The following is a 16,788-nucleotide window of genomic DNA, read 5'->3' as shown; positions in this document are numbered from 1 at the left end:
ACTCATATGAATATGTGAAAATGAGAAAATCTTAAGGTTTTCCATTAATGTTAAACTTTGATAAAAGTTCTGTTTCTACCATACCTCTAAAAACAACGTCAAGCATTTTGGAAGAAAGACACTCTTCTACTAGCACTTCATGAAGACAAGCTCTCCTAATTATGTTACATAGACTATGAGCAATTCAATTTGAAAGCCATATCAACTGAAATTTGGTTTTCAATTTTTGGTGAACAGCTTATGAAAGATTCCATTTAGTTCACTATGTGTATATTAGTTTTAGTGCAATGTGCTTCCTCAAAAGAACAAAATACTATGCATAGTTGTTAGGAAATATATAGTCAGGAAATTTGATTTTAAATAGTTGAGGAAGGGACCACTATGACAATGATAGTTGCAAGAATCAAACATAATGTCTTCTCAGTATGTGTAGTGTAAACCTCAATATGCAAAAGGGAGAGGAGAGAGAGAGAAAGAGAGAAAGAGCAAGAGCAAGAGAGAGAGAGAGAGAGGAAGAAGGGGGAGAAAGAGACAGAGAGAAATGAAAAGAGCTTGCCATAGAGGCAGGTTGGGGGGGAGAGGTGATGGGAGGAATATCGGGGACATTAGTGGTAGGAAATGTGCAGTGGTAGAGGAATGGTGTTGGGACATTGTATGACTGAAACCCGAACAGCTTTGTAATTGTGCATCTCACGGTGATTTTTCAAAAGATAAAAATAAAATATTAAACTGGTAGATATGGAATAGTTAGATGGAGAAATGGAGGAATAGTTAGAAAAAAAAAAGAAAAATATTAGCAATGTTGTTCTTCTTAACGAACAAGGGATCTCTACCCCCTTCATAAACATGTGTACCAACGTTTTTATACTGACTTTATTTCTTGACATTCTATTGAAGTTCATGCTAACTGAAAACATTTTCTTTTCTTTCTTTTGTTTTTAAAGTGGTATTTGCTTGAACAAATAAATGAGCAACAGGATGACAGTGATACAATGATTTAAATGGGAAGGGGAGTCTCCCCAGGAGTGCTTGAAGACCTTGATATGATTCCCAGAAATAACTGAGCTGGCCGTGTATTGAGTGACTGCGCTGCTTGGACACAGCTTGCACATGGGGCCACTAGCCTTGGACACAGCTTGCACATGGGGCCACTAGCACCACCCAGTGTTGTGCGGGTGCCACAGATCACATCCACACCAGGTGCTTTGCTGAGGCTTCCCAGGGGCAGGGATTAAACAAGCCCTTGACACACGCATGGCTGGTGTCCTGGCCACCTAAAGCACTCTCCTGGATTCTTCATCCATTTCCCTATTTCAGACTGCTTAGAGTTATCTGTTTCTAAGTGAAAGATTTTATTTGTTGTGATATTTTGCTGAATGATTTTCATAACTGGCTTTACTGCTCAGATTCTCTCCTATTTAAGGCTGGCCTAATAATGACTTTTAACAGCAGCAAGACACAACTGAAATAACATGGCATGCAAAAGAAAGTTATCATAAGTTATCTAACACAGGCACAGAAATAATGTTTTCAGGCACTATATGAAAAGCAAAATTCTATAGCCCACTTTCTCTGCTCTCTTATAAGAAATTCTTTTCAAGGTGCCATCCTATGGACCCACTGCTGTGGTCTTACTGATCAAGCATAAAAATAAGCTGAGCCATTTTAGAATAAATACCAAACTTTCATTTCCCACCACTTATCACTAGATTACACACAAAGTAAAACTTTAAAAATAATGCTGTTAACTCAGTATAATCAAGGATGAAATCAAATTGAAATGAAACAGAAATATATTTCAAATGTCATTTGTAGAATAATGAATGACAGGATTTCTTCACTCCTGGCTGATAACATTCAATATGATAGAACAAAAAAGTGGTTGTCTACTAAATTCAGTTTCCTCATTGAAATTTATGAAGGAGACTTTGCCTGATTATATATGCATTACCACCAAGTTTTAGAAAAATCTAGTCATTCTCAATTTTTGGCAATAAAGCTAGCAAACAACTGCTTGCTTCCATTATACTTATAAGAGGCAATTTGAGAAGATGCTCCCCAGGAATTAAATTTTGCGGATAAACATTTTAGCTAATTGCATTATTGTTCTCAGAATATTGAAGGCAGCACTAAGCCAAACCAAAGAATTCGATTTCTGTATTTCCTTTTTTAAGCAATTAAATTCGGTTCTACTAATACATTTTAGAACTCAAAAAAATACACATTGTATGTTAGATGGATTGTAAAGATGAAAGAAAATTTATTTAAAGTGCAAAGAGTATAAAGTTTTAAAGGGAAAAAGAAGACGGTCTTCTTGGGCTAAGTAAATTCTGAATGCGTATCTTTCAAAGGCTTATGTAAAGCAACCTGAAAGAAACTCACTGTTTGAACTTCTTCATGATGAGAACACACATGTTGGAAAAATTTTCATAGAACATCAAAGAATAAGTTCCAAATTTCACATTCTTTACGTGATGGTCTTATCTGACCTTTAATGCATCTCTCACACTTGCAAAAGAAGCTGTACTTAAAAACATCACAATAATGTCTGCAATATTAGGTACAAAGTATCCTAACATATGATATATAATAGATGTTCTTAATATGTCTGCAGTTTTCCTCTTATGTAGCTTTCCACAATACTGTATCTCAAAAATTATACTCCCTCGAAAGAGATTAGTTATTATTCTCTAAGAACTAATTTGACTTTGCCAGAACACAAATCTTAGAATGCCCATTCTCTGCTCTCTAGTACTAAAATCCTTCTTGTCTATTTCTGCTGCCGTAAAAGTTTCTGAAGGTCTTCTTTATTAAGAAAACTAATCACTTCCCTCTTACATAGTTCTATAATAATCAAGCTTTTATGATATAGCTAGTTGTATGAGTTATACATCAATAGTTTTCTGTATTTCCAGATGAAGTTTTTTATTCTTTTCAGAAAATAATGATTTTACATGTACTAAACAGTAAGTACCAAGGAAACTATAGTCAGTAAATTAATATTTTAAAACTCATTATGAAATTTTCATGTATAAATTATAATATTTAATAAAGGCATGCCACACTAAAACATAATATATATTTTACCCACATTTTAAACTTTTGAAAGTCTATGATATTAATTCCACAATACTTTGAACATCTTTCATACTTAGTGGAATTTTTCTAAATGTCTAAAATTATTCTCAAAATTGCTACTATGTCTTAAATCCTTTAAAATGTACTGGACCTTGTCTTATTTTCAGTGTACACTAAACATTCATACAAACTCTGTTTTTCTTCTTAATGACCCAAGATCCTCATAGAGTTGCAACATCCTTTTTTTTTTCCCCGAACAAGAATATCCTTTATGGATAAGATGGTGTTGTCCTCACTAATTGGGCTAAAGAGAATACTACAACCCAGAGAGATTATATAATGTGACCTGGGTCTCACAGCAGGTTAATAGCAAGACCAGACCCAGAGAGATGGTAACCTTACCCAGAATTCGTCATAATAGGAACTGCACCAATAAAATACTTAACTCAAGGGCCCTTAATTACATAGTAAAAGATTATTCTAATAAGTGACAAATTTGCCCTCAATTTGTTTTCTAAACATTTCACTATAATTTTTAGTGTTCTTTTGGCCCCTATCTTAATATGCAGTGTAAGATTCATATTGAGTTCTCAGTACTATTATCCTTTGTTTAATGAGTTTTACCATAACCTGCTTGTCTTGAAAAGTTAGCTGAGCAAATTTGTTGGAACAGATTTTAAACTGTCTCAATGGGAATCTTTTTTATGTAAAAAGAAAGAGAACTTTATTTAGGGATAGAAAAATATCTGAATATTATATTCAGTGCAGCAACAACAGTCAGGCTATAGTTCCTATGGTTATTAGTTACTATTTATGACAGGAAACAAGAAACAATTCAGAGTAAAATTAAAAACACCTAAATAAAAGTTAAACAAGCAGAAAATTTACTTGAGTTACTAAATTTCCTATCTAAAGTCAGAAACGAAAAATTGATATACTCAAGATAGTATGAAAAATTAATATAATACTTTAAGATAAAAATCTGTTAAGCACCAACTTATATAATAACAGTAGTGATTTAAATAAAATAAGAACAAAACTAGATTAGCACAAAAGATCAGATAATAGCGAAAAAATCAATAAATACACTTACTCCAAGACCAAATAATCCAACCCTTATGTATTTGGCCTCAAATAAAGAAATTTTATGTCCATTTTTCTGACTGTTTACAGCAACTATACTCTCACCAAATATTGGAAATACCTTAAAGGTTATTCAACAGGGGAGTGAACAAATGAACTGTGACCCACCACACGATGGGATGCTGCTCAGTAACCAGGAAGAAATAAATCAAGTGATGCAAAGCACAGAGGTGAATCCCAGAGTGAATGTGATGAGACCAAGTCAGTTTCAAAAGAAAAATGAGGGCCTGGATGGATAGCACAGCAGGTAGGGGGTTTGCCTTGCACGAGGCTGACCCGGGTTCAATTCCCAGCATCCCATATGGTCCCCTGAGCACCACAAGGGGTAATTCCTGAGTGTACAGCCAGGAGTGACCCGTGTACATCACCGGGTGTGATCTAAGAAGAAAAACAAAACAAATCAAAAGAAAAATGAGCGCATAATGCATTTACATACCAGTCTAAATATACTCAAAATACAGGAATAAATAACTGCGCTCCAGTTGTTTGAGCTTACAGCACTGTTTTCCAAAGTGGGGGATATCATTCACTTGGTGCACGTAAATGATGGGGGCGTTGTGGGATGAAGAATGGGGTGCGGAGTAGCCTCAATGCAACTGGGGAGTCCTTTCTGTCTGCTCACTTGGAGAAGGGAGATTTCCAAGGCATCACCAAGAATCTCCTTCCCTAACACCCACCCCTGGAACGATGGCAGTAGGACAAATAAGTTTCATCCAGAAAATAAAAAAAGTAGGAGGAGCAGCGTTAAGAACTATTTTAGGTAATAAAAAAAACTTGATACTCTACTTTTGGTGATGAAAACACTACACAAGTCAAGGGGCTGTGGTGATAGCACAGCGGGTAGGGCATTTGCCTTGCATGCGGCCAACCCGGGTTCGATTCCCAGCATCCCATATGGTCCCCTGAGCACTGCCAGGGGTAATTCCTGAGTGCAGAGCCAGGAGTGACCTCTGTGAATCGCTGGGTGTGACCCCCCCCAAAATAAAGCAAATAAGAAAAACACTACACAAGTCTTAAATCTTACAAAATTGGGCACACACATACACACACACACACACACACACACACACACACAAAGAACCACAATCAAAATGTAATGGATAGTCAGAGAGACAATACCTATTTTCACATAAAGGATACATTTGTTACAATTTTTAAACATGCATAAGAGGGCTGGAGCAATAGCACAGCGGGTAGGGCATTTGCCTTGCATGTGGCCGTGGCCGACCCGGGTTCGATTCCCAGCATCCCATATGGTCCCCTGAGCACCACAAGGGGTAATTTCTGAGTGCAGATCTAGGAGTAACCTCTGTGCATTGACCCAAAAAGAAAAAAAAGTGTAGAAACAGAAAATACTAATATATTCTCAAATTTTAAAATTGTGACCATTCTCTTATGTACAAAAATCCATCTAAAAATGACTGGCCAGTAAGAAGTACTTTTACCTACAGCACAAAACGCCATTCTCTAATACTTAGAGCATAGAGCCACACTTTATTCTAGCATCTCCAATTTAACAAGAACAAACCAGTCTATCTAACTTTGACCATCAAAAATTTTTCCCATGGCAGATAAGAGGCAGCAGTGAAAAAATTAAGACAAAGATCAGGTTAGGTTACAAGGGTCAGGGCAAAGCTACTGCTGGTCCAAGGCTTTGCACATAGAGTTGTTTTGTTTTTGTTTTGTTTTTTTGCTTTTTGAGTCACACCCAGCTATGCTCAAGGGTTACTCCTGGCTTTGCACTCAGGAATTACTCCTGGCGGTGCTTGGGGGACCATATGGGATGCCAGGGATCGAATCCGGGTCGGCCGAGTGCAAGGCAAATGCCCTACCCGCTGTGCTATTGCTCAGGCTCCTTTTGCACATAGAGTTAAGAAACCTTGATATCACATTTCACGCATGTCAGTGTTACTGTATCAATGAAAAGTGGCTCTGGTTGTCTGATTCTTAACTAGTCTTTTTGTTTTATCTTTAAAATACTAAGTCAAAGTATACCTACAGATAGTTACTGGAGAAAATCCTGAAATAGGACTAGCCGCACTATAAATCAGTGGTTTGTCAAAACTGAAAAAGATATAGTGTTTTAAATAGATTTACGTAGAGGGGTTAAAATAAGAATGAAAGCGTGGAAATGGAAAAGAAAAGCATAAAAGAAATATAAATATATAAATAAAATAAAATAGATTGACACTATTTCAATAGCATCACGAGAAGCCAAGTATTGCCAGGAATGACTCTGGCCCCTTATCACAGCTTAGAGGTACCAAAATTAAATAAATAAATAAAATAGGCAGACACATGTTACAAAAAAAAAAAAAGAGAGATGAGGAGTTAATTTTGGCTGGAGCTACAGCATAGCGGGCTGGGCGTTTGCCTTGCACTAGGCCAACCCAGGTTCAGTTCCTCAGTCCCTCTGGGAGAGCCTGGCAAGCTACTGAGAGTATCCCCCCACACACAACGGGAGAGCCTGGCAAGCTCCCAATGGTGTATTTGATATACCAAAAATAGTAACAAGAAGTCTGACAATGGAGACATCACTGGTGATCGCTCAAGCAAATTGATGAATAATGGGATGACAGTGTTACAGTGCTAGGTTGAGATTCATCCATCTTATCACATATTTATTTTGAAGGGTAAATCTTTCCAAATAACGCTTTTATTATTTATTTAATTAATTTTATGTTCTCAGCATTGTACTAAAGCATGAATTTCTTAGGTCAAGAGTGATTGCCGAAGTGATAGGAAACAACTTACCATATATAGAAATTAAATATGCAAAAATGTTGAAAATATATAGCTGTAATAAAAACTATTTTTATGACTTTCATAAACTTTAATAAGACATTTCTTGAGTTGCAAACTTGCACCAAACATTTAAAATACAAAAATTTTAAATGACCAAAAAAAAAAGTAAATAAATCATTTGTGAAAGTAAAGCCTGAGAGGAAACTTCAACAATATATGAAAACTTTCATCAGATTCATATACTCTGATCCAATATCTTCACTGCTAAAAATCTATTCAAGGAAGAAAGTGCATAAATATTCTATATAAATTTACAAAAGATGTATTTATGATGAGTGAATATGGCATGATGCTATTAAAATATCTATTTGTACATATTATATATACATATGTTTTAATTATATCATGTCAAAAGTTGCATTAAAATATTAACTCAACTTTCACATAATTTCAAAGTGTGGAATTTTAACAATACTAACATTCTCTCCTTAAAGTACCTCCTACATTTTCTAAGTATACTCTGATTTTCCAATATAAATTCTGATAATATATTTTTCCTTTGTTATTTTAAGTCATAAAATGTTTTTGCAGGTATGTTAGTAAAAAGACATACCCACAGGCTTCCAAAGAGTATTTTGTGAAGGTTACACCTTCCTTATAGCTTTTGTAAAACTGTTTGAACAGGTTTTACTTTTGTTTTGGTAAAAAATATGTTGTTCTGTAAATATTCCATTTACAGTTTACATTTTCATGACCCATTCTATGATTTAACTAGTGCCTAACAATTTTGCTCTGCTCAAATGACTGGCAGCTATCATTCTAATGCCAAGCTTATCTTTATGCAAATTTCTAAAGGTCACCATTTCTGCATATAAATTCTGAAGGGCACTAACTATACAGCTGACAGATTCTAACAGCCACTATATCTCTAAGAATGGAACAACCAGGGATGACTGTCTGAATAATTAATGTGCTTTAACTCTGCCCATGGCCCTTTTCTTACATGCTGTACTTTGTGACCAGGATTTTAAAATTAATTAGAAAGTGTAACTTGAGAGTAAATCAAAGCTTTCTAAATTTCATACACAAATAGATATAAAACCTGATCAAATGTATATCTTTCTGTTCAAGGTGTTATATTTGTACAGATGATTCTTAACTAGAGATTACAAAAAACATCAATTCCCGAACATCATTTCTGCAAAGAGAAGGATTACTAAAGGAGCGTGATTTCTATTAAAGTCACTAAAAGTACCGCTGCTAATGGTTAGTGCGAGGCACCATGAACCAATGAGTTGCTGGCTTCAAACCTGAGACTCATCCCACTTAGAACTTATGCCCATTATTTAAAATGCAATCACTAAAACCGAAAAGTTTTATCTCCTAAATATTCTAGTGTGCAAGTTATTTCCACTCAGTCACCAATAGTGCTGTCTTAAATCAGACCTTCATTGTATCTCTTCTGCATTGCTGCAAATCTTCCCAGAAAGTCCACCTACTTTGAATTACACAGACACTTGCAAGAGACCTCAAGATGTAACTTTCTCATATAAAAATCCAAGAAGGAGGCCTATTTCTTAAGGCAATAATCTAAAAGTCACATGAAACTAGAAATTTAAAAAAATGCTCTAAAGAAATATTTAGAATATACTAATGGGAAAAGGCAAAACAATTTTGTCGAATGTGGTATGAACTTTGGAGAAAATTAACCAAAGGGTGAAGTGGAGAGGGCTTCCTTGTGCAGTTTTCCTTTTCAACAGGATGTTTAGGGAAGGCTGCCACAAAAACAGGCAAATATCCAAAGCCCAGTAAATAAAATGTGAAGAACTGGAGAAAGTAGGATTGGGTGAAGGCTAAAGATCAGGGTTAAAAGGCCGTGTGTGCTCAGTGAAGAACACTGAAGCCAGGGTAACTGCAGTACACAAAAGCTGAAGATGGTCTCGGACTTCTGCACAATGAAAACCCTAGGGTGAGCAAAGGAAGAGACATAAATCTCCGGAGAAGAGGAGGCAAGAATCTGGATTTGGACAAAAGCAGTAACTAAGGAGGTACTCCAAAGTAACTGGACAAAGACTACTGAAATGCAGTGCACACAAAGAAAACTCAAGAATTATTTAAAGGATCTGTGCCGAAGGAAATAGAAGAATGCAACCATTAAGCAAACAATTTGTGAGAGTGTTGTTTCTGAACAGTCTTTATTATTTTGAAAACTAGGTTGGCACTAGTTAAATCATTTCTCCAATAGATCTTTACTTTGAGGCTCGTACATTTGTAATTTGTTTTACAAACACTTCCAGAGTGCTTCGATATGCCAAGTCTTATTCCATATGCTGTCACAGAGAATTTTGTGAACACTGCATCACAGAGGAGGAAACTGAAAGAGACAGCATATGTAACACCCCGAGGTCATATATAGATTCTGTCTTTAAACTTTGCTTCCTCTCAGATGTTTCTTAGTTCTTTTTTATTAAAATACAATCAAAAGGTTATCATGAGTTAGACAGGACAGAAATGTACTACTATGGAGCAAGAAATAATTTATCGGGGGGGGGGGGTAGACACGTCCTGTATATTGAGTTCTGATGGTGCATACACAATATAGTGCATTTGCTTAAGCAGAATTGTCCAACAAAAAAAGAACTTACTTGTGTAAACTGTCTATCAAGATGCCAGATTTAAAAAAAATCTTATCTATGAAGTATCACAAATAATTATTGGAAATACATGTATGCTGTCCAATTATGAAGTAATTTTTTGCCTAATATGTTCTAACATTTTTTTTTATTAAAACAGTATTTTAATGTTATTTTCTAACAGTACTGGTTACAAGGGTAATACATTTTTATTGCTGACATCTAACTTTCTTGTGTTAATATTAGACATTTTTTTAAAAGAATCAGAGTTATTCCAGTGATTTTTGTTTCTTTTTTGCAGGAATCTCAAAAGGCTTCAATCTAACAATCTAATACTACAAAGTTTAATGGAAATCTATATATAAATAAATAGATTGAGTAGAATTGTAAATATTATAGAAAACCCTGAGACAACTGTGTATATATTTCAAAAATTAAGTTAAAATTCTGCTGTTCATATTACTATATTCTGTCACAAAGACAGTATATTCTCAAGAAAATTTTAACACATATGATACGGAAAAAATCCTTACTTCAGAGCCTTATGCTAGATTTTCAGCATGCTAATATCATATAATGAATCTGAAAACTATCCTATAATAGAAATAATCACAATAGCAGTTCTATCTTGTTTTATTGTCAAAGGTACTTATGAGATCATCTTCATTTAATGAATTGTCTGGTTTGGGAGCCACAGTAGATTGTGCTCAGGGTCTACTCTCTGTTCCGTACTCAGATATCACTTCTGTTTGGCTGTGAGGTATTAAAATCAGATTGACCATATACAAGGACAAAAATTTATAGTTACCCATAATATTATAACATTGTTAGATAGGTTGCCCCTTGTGCCCTCTTCACTTTATATATATATATACACACATACTTTTTTTGTCTTTTTGGGTCACACATGGCAAGGCGCAGGGGCAACTACTGGCTTTGCACTCAGGAATTACTCCTGGCAGTATTCAGGGGACCATATGGGACGCTGGGAATTGAAGCCGGGTAGGCCGAGTGCAAGGCAAACACCCTACCTACTGTACTATCGCTTCAGTCCCATCTTCATTTCCTACTTTTAAGTTCATAAAATCAACTGTTTAAAATCTATCTAATTTCAAACGGACAATCATGCTATTAATCATTATCATCAGTATATTAAGATACTCAAAACATAAAAACACTGTAATTGAGCCAAGGGGATAGTACAGGGATCAAGAAATTTGCTTTCGTGTGACTGACCCTGGTTTGATGTGCAGTGCCCCATATGGTCTCCTGCACACACACACATTAATTTAAAAAAAACTAATAGCCTCACCTGCTCAGTCTCACAATCTCATGTTCACATGATGCTGTTTGTGCAGTTCTGGGCATGTGCCTGAACCAGGGAGTTGGAGCAAAAGACATCAAACACCTTTACCTATTATGAGAGGAATTGGGGTGGCCCTTATAAGGACCATGGGGACAAGGTCACTTATTCCTCCTAATAAAGGGACCCCACACATGTGGGGTCAGGCACCAGCAGGTAGAGGGCGTCTCTGGAAGGCAGAACAGAGCTGGTGCTTCTGCAGGGCTGGCCAAAGAGGCTGTAAGGAGCTGTCGGGCCGGGCCCTGGAGCCGTACAGTCCCAAGAATTTCTTCTTCAGGGAAATCTTGATTCCACCAACAGTTGAAAATATAAGACTCGGAGCTAGAATCTATGTTTATTTTCAGACTGGGACTGAAAAGTCAGTGACTGGGCGGGACTGGAGCAATAGTACAGTAGGCAAGGTGCTTGCCTTGCATGAAGTCAACCCAGGTTAAATCCCGGACCCAATAGAGCCCTCCAAGGCCTGCCAGATGTGATCCCTGAGCATACAGCCTAAAAGATGCCCTGAGTATCACTGGGTGTGCCAAAAAGTCAAGGAGTGGTTTAGTGGTGTGTGTGGATCAAGAGGTACGGCAAATACTCTGCATATGTGAGAGACCTGGGTTCGCTCCCTGGCACCGAATGTTCCCACTGCCCCACGAACCCCACTAACCCCGCTTCTCCCTAAAATTCAGGCTGTGGTTGAAAGGGTGTTAAGGAAGAGTGTTTTCACGTGGGTTTGTAGCTGGTGAGACAGGCTGATCGGCAGAAATGAGGTGGAGGTGGGGAGCGGCCTGGAGACCTCGGTGGGAAGGCTTAGTTCTGACAGAGCAAATCCTCACAAAACAGAACGCCCAGAGCAGTCGCTGTCACCAGCCCTGAAATGAGTGTGCCTTCTGCCCAGACATCCCACTCTAGAACTGGCTATTATTTTTTTCAAATATGGGATTAAGCCACGGAAGAGCCTGGCAAGCTCCCCGTGGCATATTCGATATGCCAAATACATTAACAAATAACAGGTCTCATCCCCCTGACCCTGAAAAGAGCCTCCAATCATTGGGAAAAACAGGAAGGAGAGGCTGCTAAAATCTCAGGGCTGAGGTGAAGGGAGACATTACTGGCACCTGCTCAAGTAAATTGATGAACAATGGGATGACAGGGATACAGTGATAAAAATTAAAACCTACTACATATAAAACCCAAAATGATATAACTTGACACTCATTAAAATGGCTATAATAAAAAAATGGCAAAGTAATAAGTTTTGGCAACAATATGTCAAAACTGGAATATATCATACACTTCCGACAGGACTGTAAAATGGTGCAGCTTCAAAGACTGTCGAGAAAGTAGAGGAGGCCGGATGCTTCCCTGCATGTGGCAAACCAGGGTTCGATTCCCAGGCACCACATATGTTATCCAGAGCACTGCCGGGAGTGATTCCTGAATGAAGGGCCACAAGTAAGCCCTGAGCACCAGATTCTGAGTTTTATTCTCATAACTTGCAATATACCCTTAAAGCTACTGATAACATTGAAGTGGAGAAATTAAACCTTAGTATGGAAGCATGAACCAAGGTACCACATATGCTCCCCTGAACTTTGCCACTGAGCACTGCTGGGGTGACCCAGCTGCCCACCAAAAAGACCAACCAGACAAAAATCTGGCATATATTCCTTAATGACATCCAATACTCTGAACTGTATTACTTATAAATTTATTAACAAATAAACATCAGGCTGTCCTCCCCCAAAAGAGAGAACTCAAATAACTCACTTAACAGTGGCTGGATTTTCAATGACAGATCATAAACAAATTTTAATACAAATGTATTAAAATACTTTGAAATTAGTAACCTACCATATGCAACAATAATCTACTCATTACCTTGATTTGATCTTCAGTTGCTAAAATCCCATGCTTTTTTCCTCCGGTTTACTGAATATGCAATCATTTCTGTAAAAAAAAATATATAATGAGAAAAATTACATAATTTATTTTATGGCTTTAGTTTCCAAACTATTTAATTAGATTGATGTATATCTTATTACTTTCCAGATGTATTTTTTCCTTTACAGTGCTTAGGTTATAGTAGCATAGAAAAGGTAAGACAAAACATTTAATATACATGTGATACAATTTCCCACATTATAAAGTAATTTCTTATAATGTTCACTGGTAAAAGTTCACAAATTTGCTAAGGGCCTGGTATGTAGCTGAGAAATAAAGTACTGGCCTTGCATATTTGATCCCCAGCAGTATAAACAAATAATTAAATTTGGTAGAAATGGCATTTAAATATCTACCCATTAAAATAACACATTTTAAAAATAACTTTTGAGAATTGTTTTTAAAAAAATTCTGTTTCCTCAAAAAATACCAAAATCTAAGAACATGGGATGGTTTTAAACATTTGTATATAGATAGGTACATGAATGGACATACAAAATAATTACATATATACTAAACATATGTATATATAAAAGTACACATATGCCAATCAATTTGATTTTAAAAAATAGAAAACTTAATTGGCAGTGTATTTTTATTTTAATTTTATTTAAACCACCATCACTTTCTATTTTATTATTTAACTAATAATCAACACACCCCAAATGTAACCTTCCAAAACAGTTACCTTTATGAAAGTTTTTTCTTTGGGATTATAATGTTTTCTAATAGTTCTGGAACAGTCCCCTCAGTTTTTAATTTTTTAAGTTATTTGTCTATATGCTTTTTATAAACAACAACTGCATTTGGAATCACTTTGATACTAAGTATTTATTAATTTATTATGCTCTAAGTATTATACTAGTAACAAAAGAGTAAGCCAACACTTATGTGCCAAAACAACAACAAAATCCTTTTTTTTTTTTTTGCTTTTTGGGTCACACCCAGAGGCGATGCCAGGGGTTACTCCTGGCTATACACTCAGGAATTATTCCTGGTGGTACTCATGGGACCATAGGAGGTGCTGGGAATCAAACCCGGGTTGGTCGAGTGCAAGGCAAATGCCCTATCCACTGTGCTATTGCTCTAGCCCAGAAAATCCATCTTTTATCTTGGAATCAGACACATACATAGATAAGGAACTGGATATTAGAAATTATAAACATTAATAACAAATTAAAATCGAGCTCTTTACAAAAGTACTATAAGATACCATTAGATGAATCTGAAAAGTACTCAAAATATTCAGCAATAATTTTATATGAGAATACCAAACATAAAGCAATGTAACTAGCAGTATCAGATGTTCTCGAGCAAATCTGGCCTACCACCTTATATTCAGGAACAAAAAAAAAGGTCACTCAACAAACCTCCTGAAAAGGACTGGAGTGATAGTACAGCAGGTAGTGTTTGCTTGGCACAAAGCTGATCCTAGTCAGATCCGCCGCATCCCACATGATTCCCTGATCACCACCAGGAGAAATTCCTGAGTGCAGGGCCAGGAAGAACTCCTGAACATTGCGGAATGTCACCCAAAAGCCAGGAGAAAAACCCTCCTGAAAGTCTACCTTCTTTAAACAAGGAGAAAGTGCCCCCAACTGCACCCCAGGCTACTGCCACCACACTGGGTTCTTTCGGGGTCAATTGCCTCTAGTCTTGCATACTTTCAAACCCTATGTTATTTTTTTTCTAAACAGTGTCGAAAGGCATACTTGAAGAGAATAGGAAACTGAAAGTCATTTTATATTCGACTTTTTAAAGGTCTCTGAACCAGCATTCTTGCAAACACATTGATCAAAAGGCTTCAATAATTATCGGCTCTTTAAAAAGTTGATTTTCACTGGCTTCTAAGAACAAACTTATTCCATCTTAAAATATTATATATCTGAACAATCATTGGTTATATATTTAAAACTCTCCTACACAGACCTTGGCCTTTTAGAATTTTTCCCTCCCATTTAAGAAGCACATTCTGAAATCAAGACATGACTAAATCCACAAAGCTCTGTCTTATACCTGCCGATCTAGTCCACTAGAGAGAATCAATAATACATTCCCTGATGCTTGCAGTTATCCTGCTGCATCCGGGACTTGGAAGGAATTGTTGCAAACAAGGAGCGTGACTTCGCCCACTTGCTTAGTCCCTATCTATAAAAACAAAAGGCCAAATAGGGTTCGAATGCTGAGTGGGTCAACAAAATATTTAAATTACTAGATTGAAAAATACAAAGATTATTTGTTAGAAACTACTGCTCTCATAAGTTGAGACCAAGAAGGAAATTACATTACTCCATGTGTCCTGCAATTTGTTTGCATAGCTATCTTTAATGGTTCTTTTCCTTTTCATTTTTTTTACATAAAATAGAACAAGCTTAGTTTATAATTAGGCAATTCAATGTCTCAAAGCTTCAATTAATTACTGCCACTTAAGACACTTAAGAGTTAGGAGACTGCACAGATGAGAGAAGGAGCTTTGCTAGGGTCACCTCTAGCCTCCTATAAGGAAAAAAGATTCGGTCTGAGGTAGAACACAGAAAGGTACATAGGATTGGAGAGGTGAAAACAATTAGATAAGGGCAGAAAAGGGGATCATATAAAATGATACTTTTTGTCTGCAAATCTTTTCTAACCTGTGATTTGCTCTTACAGGGTTTTTGGTTTTTTTTTTTTATTTTTTAAGCTACTAAAACCCAAGTCTCTGAACTGACTAGTTTTTGAGTAGAGTGGAACCAGGTCTTGCTAGTTAAACTACCAGAATTAGTTCTGAGAAATCTGATGACCGTGGGAAATGCAATCATGGGAAAGAGAAAATTCCAGTGTGTCTTTAAAGTCAAGGAACCCATGCAAATATATTTTTACATTTCTATTTCTTTTCAAAAATATCATGAAAAGCAATTCACTAGCAATTACTGTAACTCATGCTAAGTCTTGTGAAATACTTGGAAATATTTGGGGAATGGGTACTTGATCGCCTTAAGTGTACAATAAAAGTGAAGTTAATCCACGCTTAAAAATCCTGCAAACAAACATACGTAAATTAAAAATTAAAATAACATATGAAAGGGAAAGACACACTACAGGGGTTAGTTTCCTTGCCTCGCAACTGGCCAGTCCCAGTTTAATCCAGGGCACACTTGCATATGGTTGTCTGAGCACCACCAGTAATGACCCCTCAGTGCAGAACTGAGAAGAGTCCTTGAGCATAAACAAACTCCAACCAAAAAATAAATAAAAACAACATGGGACTTGATTCACCAATTCTATAAAATAATGTATCATAAATGTAAGTCATGACAAATGTTCTGATCCCAACACAACAAATCAGAGAATTTCATTCATTCTTCCATCGAGTATTTACTCAATGCCCAGCACTGTTCAAAGAACTATGGACTCAAGAGCTGTCAGATAAACAAATCTTGGTGGGGGCATCCCAGTGGGTACTGGGGCAGGGAGAGCCGCTGACATAATAGCAGAGAGAAGTGTATGCAGTCTGGTGAATAGTGTGCTGACAGAACATCATATGTATGAAACTCTACCAATAATAGTACAATAACAATAACAATAAATTACAGTGCCTCAAATAAAAAAATAAATAACAGAGTTTACATTTACATTCTGATTGAGGAATAAGAACAAAATGGGAGAGACAGAAATTGACTAACCTTGCATATTTCTTTTTTTAATTTTTATTAATGAATCACTGTGAGGTACAGTTACAGACCACAAATTTCCGTGCTTGTGTTTCAGTCATACAATGATCGAGTACCCATTTCTCCACCAGTGCCCATTTTCCACCACCAGTGGTCCCAGGATCCCTCCCACCACCCCCACACCACCTTGCATATTTCTTAAAGTATTTTAACTTTTGAACCCTGACTTTTTTTAATGTTATATTCC

At 36.4% G+C, this 16,788-nt stretch overlaps 1 protein-coding gene across 27 annotated transcripts in view; it reads right to left on the bottom strand.

Annotated features, from left to right (window-relative positions):
• Positions 1 to 16,788, bottom strand: part of ADGRL3 (adhesion G protein-coupled receptor L3) — a 988,077-nt gene that overhangs the window by 794,385 nt on the left and 176,904 nt on the right. For all 27 annotated transcript variants that reach the window (XM_055139571.1, XM_055139575.1, XM_055139572.1 and 24 more), the window contains exon 3: positions 12,829 to 12,897. The gene's annotated coding sequence lies outside the window, so the exon portion shown is untranslated. The remainder of the gene's footprint in view (positions 1 to 12,828; positions 12,898 to 16,788) is intronic.

The sequence above is a fragment of the Sorex araneus genome, chromosome 5, assembly GCF_027595985.1.
Source record: "Sorex araneus isolate mSorAra2 chromosome 5, mSorAra2.pri, whole genome shotgun sequence".
In the NCBI taxonomy this organism is placed as follows: Eukaryota; Metazoa; Chordata; class Mammalia; order Eulipotyphla; family Soricidae; genus Sorex; species Sorex araneus.
Note: the sequence above shows the minus strand (reverse complement) of the source record. Positions and strands in the feature narration are given on the sequence as shown.